Here is a 6,596-nt window from a genome sequence, read left to right as displayed (position 1 = left end):
ATTTGGAAATGAATTTTTCGTTCGCCGACAGTTTCCTGTTACTATTTAGTCTTTTATGCTTTAATGTCGCTGGTCATTGTGACTTTCCCAGGATTTAAATATGTTTTGTAGTAGCATTTAGTCACACTACAGTAATTTAACTAATGGGAAACCTTTATAGTCGTCGTAAATTAGTAATAATCATTTATCAAATAATAAATTAGCAAACATGTACAACTTCTTATGTTACGACTTTTCGGGTAGGCCGTTCTGTTTGTTTACAACCCCAATGTTTCAAAAAACACAATACTTTTAATATATAAGTGACTAAGTATGCTCTAATACATGGTCCTCAATGAAAATTATGTTTTTTTTTTGTTAATTTGTCCATAATGAATAAGATTCGTTACTGTTGATCTTTATATTAAGAAAAACATCTAAGACATTTGGTATTGAATTTTCGTTCAAATAAAGTTTCCAGTTACTATTTCCTAGTTATCCTTAAATGTAGGTGGTCATTATTTTACTGTTATGTATATAGAAATTTAGCATTATGCATTTATAATACAGAACAATTTGGTCGTTCCACTGCCTCATAATTATATAAAATACATTGTGACAAATACTTGATAATTAAAATCAGAGTTTTTTGACAACTATAAAAAATCCTGTTGAAATCATGCCGTTTTGAGTTGTCATACGCTTCTTAGTAAATAATATTGTGTAATGTTTGGCACAATTTATCACTGTATTTACAAACTGTTTAGGTATTAATGTATTCATTTTTTTTAATGTGTAATATGTTACTTAATCCTAAACTTCTTTTGCAACATTTATATCAGTTATAAATAATTGTCGCGAAACGGCGTATGAAAAAATAAATTTCTCCAAATGAAATTAGTGTATCGGCGATCGAGCGGCCATATTTAAAAGTGTATACTCTTGTCACTGTTCTGACATTAGTTTTCGATGTACGTATTTCATTTTTGTACCAATGTGTTCGCAATAGAATGTTCTAGAAGAACATAAGTATAAAACGTCACATAAGGATGTGTTCGACCGGCAACATATATAAAAACTACGTCGATTATACTCGTCGTGTCAATAATACAATTGTTTTACCACGCTGATTCAATGCCATACTGTTTTCTCAAATAAGCTCTTCGGCTATTAGAGAAAACGTAAATTTCATGGCGAACATTTGTAAACTATCCCCAAGTAGATCTGATCGAAATTGGAATTTATACAAATATTTATTCTCGTGTTGCCCGCCACTGTCACCCTTGAGTAACCAGAAACGGATATACAGTAAAAACTAGGCTAACTCATCCTAATCCTTGCACAAGCCCTCCAGAATTTCTTTATTGAAGATCAGCAAAAAATTATTGCGCAGCTCATATTATACAGTTTAAGAATGAAATTTCCTTGTTCTAAAGGAATGAAAATAACACTGCCTTAATCTCAGTCGATTAAGGCAGTGTCTGGGAAGCTCCCGGTGCCCGTGCCTGGTGCTCGTGCACCAGGCACGGGCGATAGTGTACGTTTAATTGTTCTTTTAGTGTAAATAACGGAATAAAATGTAAGACATAGTATGCAGATCTTTTTCCAGATGTGTTTTTTTTTTCCTAAAGAAAACTAAGATATTGCGAATTTTGCTTAACAAGTACATTAATTATTAACTTTTTGTCGTTATTATTGTTATAATTAAAAGAATTACATCTTGTTTTTTTGCTTATGTACAAAACATAGTCTAATAACCACAGTTCGTTGCCCCTAAATCATCACAACATAACCAGTCTACTCATGTCATCGCCCCTAAATTAACAAAAACAACCAGTGTATTATTGTAACTAATTATATCTTATGATTTCTCAGCAATGGTAAGACATTTTTAAGACTCTAACCTTCGTAAGAAGGTATGATGTATACGAACTGAACGACCGGGCTACACAACAAAAACATGGCCACATGAGTTGGATTATTCCGGTAATATTGAACTACTGTTCATTGTTATTAGTTTAACAATACTGTTATGGAATGTCATAAGAGTTAGGGAATGTCATAAGAGTAGTCACAGGGCAACCAAAGATACCCAGCTTCTGGGTACGGGATCTTTGCCCGAAACGCTATGCGTGCTAGTGGCTTTACAATAATAATAATAATTTATTTAGGAAAAATATATACATAGATGCAGAGTTACAGTACAAACATTCTGTTTGATTTATAGATAGAGGAAGTACATACAATACCTAAAGCCACTAGTACGCATAGCGTTTCGGGCAAGATTGTAAAATCATCATTATTCCTATTTTCTCTCTTAACCCCCAGTGTACCATCTCGTATATTAATAAATAAATAACCAGGTTTTTTTATGCGGCCGTGCTGAAAGCCTGACGTAAAATAAATCATTGTGTCGGAGAACAGGAAGCTACAAATTAGGCTTATATTGAGGTTCCCCCCTCCCCCCTTTCCCCCCAATTACAGGTCTGTCTAATTACCACAAGCTATCACAAGCTACACAAGCTTCACAAAGCTTCCTGGCAATACGTTAGTAATGAATAAATATGATATGTTAGGCTGACCTAACCTAACCTAACCTAATCAAACCTAACCAAATCTAACCTAACCAAATCTAACCTAACCAAATCTAACCTAACCAAATCTAACCTAACCAAATCTAACCTAACTTAACTTAACCAAACCAAACCTAACCTAACCTAACCGATGCTTGGATCGTCGACTTGATTTGGTGTATATTTTAATCATATTGCATACTCTATGATAGCCCAAATTATCATAATTTTCAGGACAGAAAAGTGTATGAAGCATTCTTTCATGCTACATATTATCCATTTAGCTAAGAGTATAATTAGCAAATGATTCACAAAAATATTAATTACACAATTTGATAATTGTCCCAGACAGACGTAAAGATCATTGCATCTTCGTTTTCTGATGTGTTGTTTTGTCATCCAAAGATTGTACATTATTACCTAAAATTCCAATTTAGAATATTTATTAAGTATTACTTAGTTTGCTTTCATCTAGAGTATGCACCTCCTCTCTTGGATTGCCTACCCTCCATCCTTCACCAAACATTAAATATCTTTGCTTATACTAAGTATTTAAAGAGCAATCAATACCTGCTTGATGGGGTTCTGGGAGTTTTTTTACTCAGCAAGACTAGCAGTAGGCCAGGCTTGACTTGTGCGAGTTGGGTCCACCAGGCTGTTGCTTGGAGTGGCCTGCAGGCGCACATACCCACCACAGCCCGGTTGGTCCGGCACTCCTTTGAGAAAACTATCTAGTTTTCTCTTGAAGAAGTCCACGGTTGTTCCGGCAATATTTCTTATGCTCGCTAGGAGTATGTTGAAAACCGCAGACCTCTGATGTTTATTCAGTACTCTCTGATTGTGTCTATGGCACCCCTGCTCTTCACTGGTTATATTCTTCATTTTCTTCCATATTGTTCACTTCAGTATGTTGTTATTTTACTGTTTATTTATTGGGACCTGGGCCTCCAGTATTTTCCATGTGTATATTATTTGTTATCTCTCTTGTCTCCTTTCTAGTGAGTACATTTGGAGAGCTTTGAGGCGATCCCAATAATTTAGGTGCTTTATCGAGTCTATGCATGCTGTATATGTTCTCTGTATTCCCTCTATTTCAGCAATCTTCACCTGCTCTGAAGGGGAAAGCGAGTACTGAGCAGTACTCAAGACGGGACAACACAAGTGACGTGAAGTGTACAACCATTGTGATGGGATCCCTGGATGTGAAAGTTCTCGTAATCCATCCTCTCATTTTTCTGGCTGCCACAATATTTGCTTGGTTATGCTCCCTAAACTTTAGTTCGTCAGACATTATTATTCCCAAGTCCTTTACATGTTACTTTCCTACTATGGACAAATTTGATTGTGTCTTGTACCCTGTATTATGTTTAAGGTTCTCATTTTTACCATATCTGAGTACCTGGAATTTGTCGCTGTTAAACATCATGTTATTTTCTGCTGCCCAGTCGTAAACTTTATTAATACTGTATCTACTTGTAGTTTTTCAATATCTTCAGCAGAGGTAATTTTTAAGCTGATTTTTGTGTTATCTGCCAAGGATGATCCAACGCTGTGCCTTGTATATGAGTCTATATCTGATATGAGAATAAGGGAAAGCAATGGTGCAAGGACTGTATCTTGAGGTACAGAGCTTTTAACTGTTCTTGGACTCGATTTTATATGGTTGACTGTTACTCTTTGTGTTCTGTTTGACAGAAAACTGAGTATCCAGCGTCCTATTTTATCAGTTATTCCCATTGACCTCATTTTGTGTGCTATCACTCCATGGTCAAATTTGTCGAATGCGTTTGTGAAATCCGTGTACTGTATACCACATCTGCATTCCCTTTTTCTTCTAATGCCTCAGTGATTTTGTCGTAATGGTCAAGTAGCTGTGAGAGGCATGATCTTCCCGCTGTAAATCCATGTTCGCCTGGATTGTAGAGATCATTTGTTTCCATGAAAGTAGTGACCTGACTCCTGATCAATATCTCAAATACTTTTATTATATGGGACGTTAGTGCAACTGGTCTATAATACTTTGCCAGTGCTTTGCTCCCTCTCTTGTGTAGAGGGGCTATGTCTGCTGCTTTAAGCGCATCTGGTATTTCCCCCGTGTCCAATCTCTTCCTACTCACTATACTGAGTGCCTGTGCTAATGTCACTTTGCATTTCTTTATAAATATTAAATTCCATGAGTCTGGACCCGGGGCTGAGTGCATGGGCATATTGTAAAATTCTCTTTCAAAATGTTCCATGCTCGTGTTGATATTGGTTATATTTACAGGGGTTTGGATATCACGCATAAAGAAGTTGTCCGGATTTGTTACTTTCATGCTGTGTATCTGAGTGCTAAACATATCCTCATACAGCTTTTTTAGGATTACACTAATTGTAAAATTAGTGTTATGACAAATTAGAAATTTGTCATCCTCAATGTATGAACCTTCACTAATACAAATAGGTCCAATATTGGCAGTGATATTTTCTTATGATTTAGCATAAATGAAGAAATATTTTGGGTTTTCCTTTATTTCTTGAATTGCTTTTTTGTCTAGTTGCCTCTCTTCAATCTGATATGAATGCTTCAGTCTCTGTTTTATTTCTACAATCTCCCTGTTTAAATTATTCCTTCTTTGTATGAAAAGTTGTCTGCTTAATCATTTCCGTTGTTTTTTTGTCTTTTTTTGTAGTGTCGCCTGCGTTTTCTTTCTACGTTGGACCTCTTTCTGGCTTTCCTCAAAGGAACATGTTTCAGACAGACTTCATAGGCTTCAGAAGTCTGTTTTTCTATTCTTTGTGTATGATGTTTATTACTTAGAACACATTCCCATTGAACGTTTGTAAGTTCCCCATTTATTTTTGCCCAGTCTATCCTTTTATTATTATTATTAAAATTGGATTTATTGAATAACCCTTCTCACTTGTTGTTTCTCTTAGGCCTACTACCATTATACTGTACTGCACAGTTTATCATAACCCAAATTATCTTTATTTTTCAGTCCTGAGAAACGCTTTACAGCGATTATGTCCCTCATGTAATATGATCGTGAACATTAATCAACATGTCTGCAAGTGTGGCTATAGGCTTTTTGATGTCAAACGTAAAGCTCAGCCGGAAAGCCAGGCTCAGGCAAATATCAAGAGATCAGAAAAGAAAAAACATATACCTGTTGTACATGGTAAGCTCACTTATATTTTTATTCACAATGTTTAATATGGAAATAAATAACATATAATTGATTAATTTAATTTTATTTAAAGGAAATATTTTACTCCCTTTCATATTGTTGTAAAGATTACCAACATATATTGTCAAATGAGCAATTTATGTCATCTGCATTTAAAATACAGCTTTCACACACTTCACGTATTTGTGTTGGATAATATCATTTTCCAGCTTTACATAAAATACTTTGTGTTCTTTATCTATGTTCAGATGAGTTGCATAAAAGTGTGCAAGATTTACAACACCAAAAGAAATTGAAGGAGATTGAAGAGGAGATAACAAGGCTTGGAGCAATTTATGATTCCCAAAATAACAACCCAAAAAGGCGGACAATTATGTATACTGGCACTTCGTCTAGAAAAAGCAGAGCTTTAGGTATTAGTATTATTGTCAACAGTTAAATATAATCACTAACTGCTCTTAAATGTAATTATAAATAACTTGTTAAAGTAATATATTTTTTACATTTTTTTTTCTATTACTAGGCACACCATCAAATCCTTTCCCTTGCAGTCATGAAGTAATGAAGCCTCCAGTTTCTGTTGTAGACATTATACCCCAAAATATCAATGGTATGTTATCTAATTATTTTAGAGAGATACAAATATAAATGCATTGCCATAGTAACCAAGGACTAAGTTGCAAATACTGTACTGTACAGTGTGTGTGTGTGTGTGTGTGTGTGTGTGTGTGTATATATATATATATATATATATATATGGGTCCCTACACTTGCACCAGAGGTGGTACCCCTTCTAGGTTTTTAAAAAAAAAAAATATATATATATATATATATATATATATATATATATATATATATATATATATATATATAT

General features: G+C 34.6%; 1 protein-coding gene and 1 long non-coding RNA gene across 3 annotated transcripts in view; both read left to right on the top strand.

Annotated features, from left to right (window-relative positions):
• The first annotated feature begins 1,928 nt into the window (after window positions 1–1,928).
• LOC138364305 (uncharacterized) lies at window positions 1,929–6,045 on the top strand. Its single transcript, XR_011228404.1, has 3 exons — window positions 1,929–1,965; window positions 5,534–5,713; window positions 5,971–6,045. It is a non-coding gene; the product is annotated as an uncharacterized lncRNA (long non-coding RNA).
• Window positions 6,046–6,049: 4 nt separating this feature from the next.
• The window catches only part of LOC138364516 (uncharacterized), a 5,630-nt gene continuing 5,083 nt past the window's right edge, over window positions 6,050–6,596 (top strand). The window contains exons 1-2 of one of the 2 annotated variants that reach the window (XM_069324167.1): window positions 6,050–6,135; window positions 6,246–6,332. The gene's annotated coding sequence lies outside the window, so the exon portion shown is untranslated. The remainder of the gene's footprint in view (window positions 6,136–6,245; window positions 6,333–6,596) is intronic. The other variant, XR_011228434.1, reaches the window with a different exon arrangement.

This window comes from Procambarus clarkii, chromosome 13 (assembly GCF_040958095.1).
Source record: "Procambarus clarkii isolate CNS0578487 chromosome 13, FALCON_Pclarkii_2.0, whole genome shotgun sequence".
NCBI lineage: Eukaryota > Metazoa > Arthropoda > Malacostraca > Decapoda > Cambaridae > Procambarus > Procambarus clarkii.
This window is presented reverse-complemented; position numbering and strand designations above follow the sequence as displayed.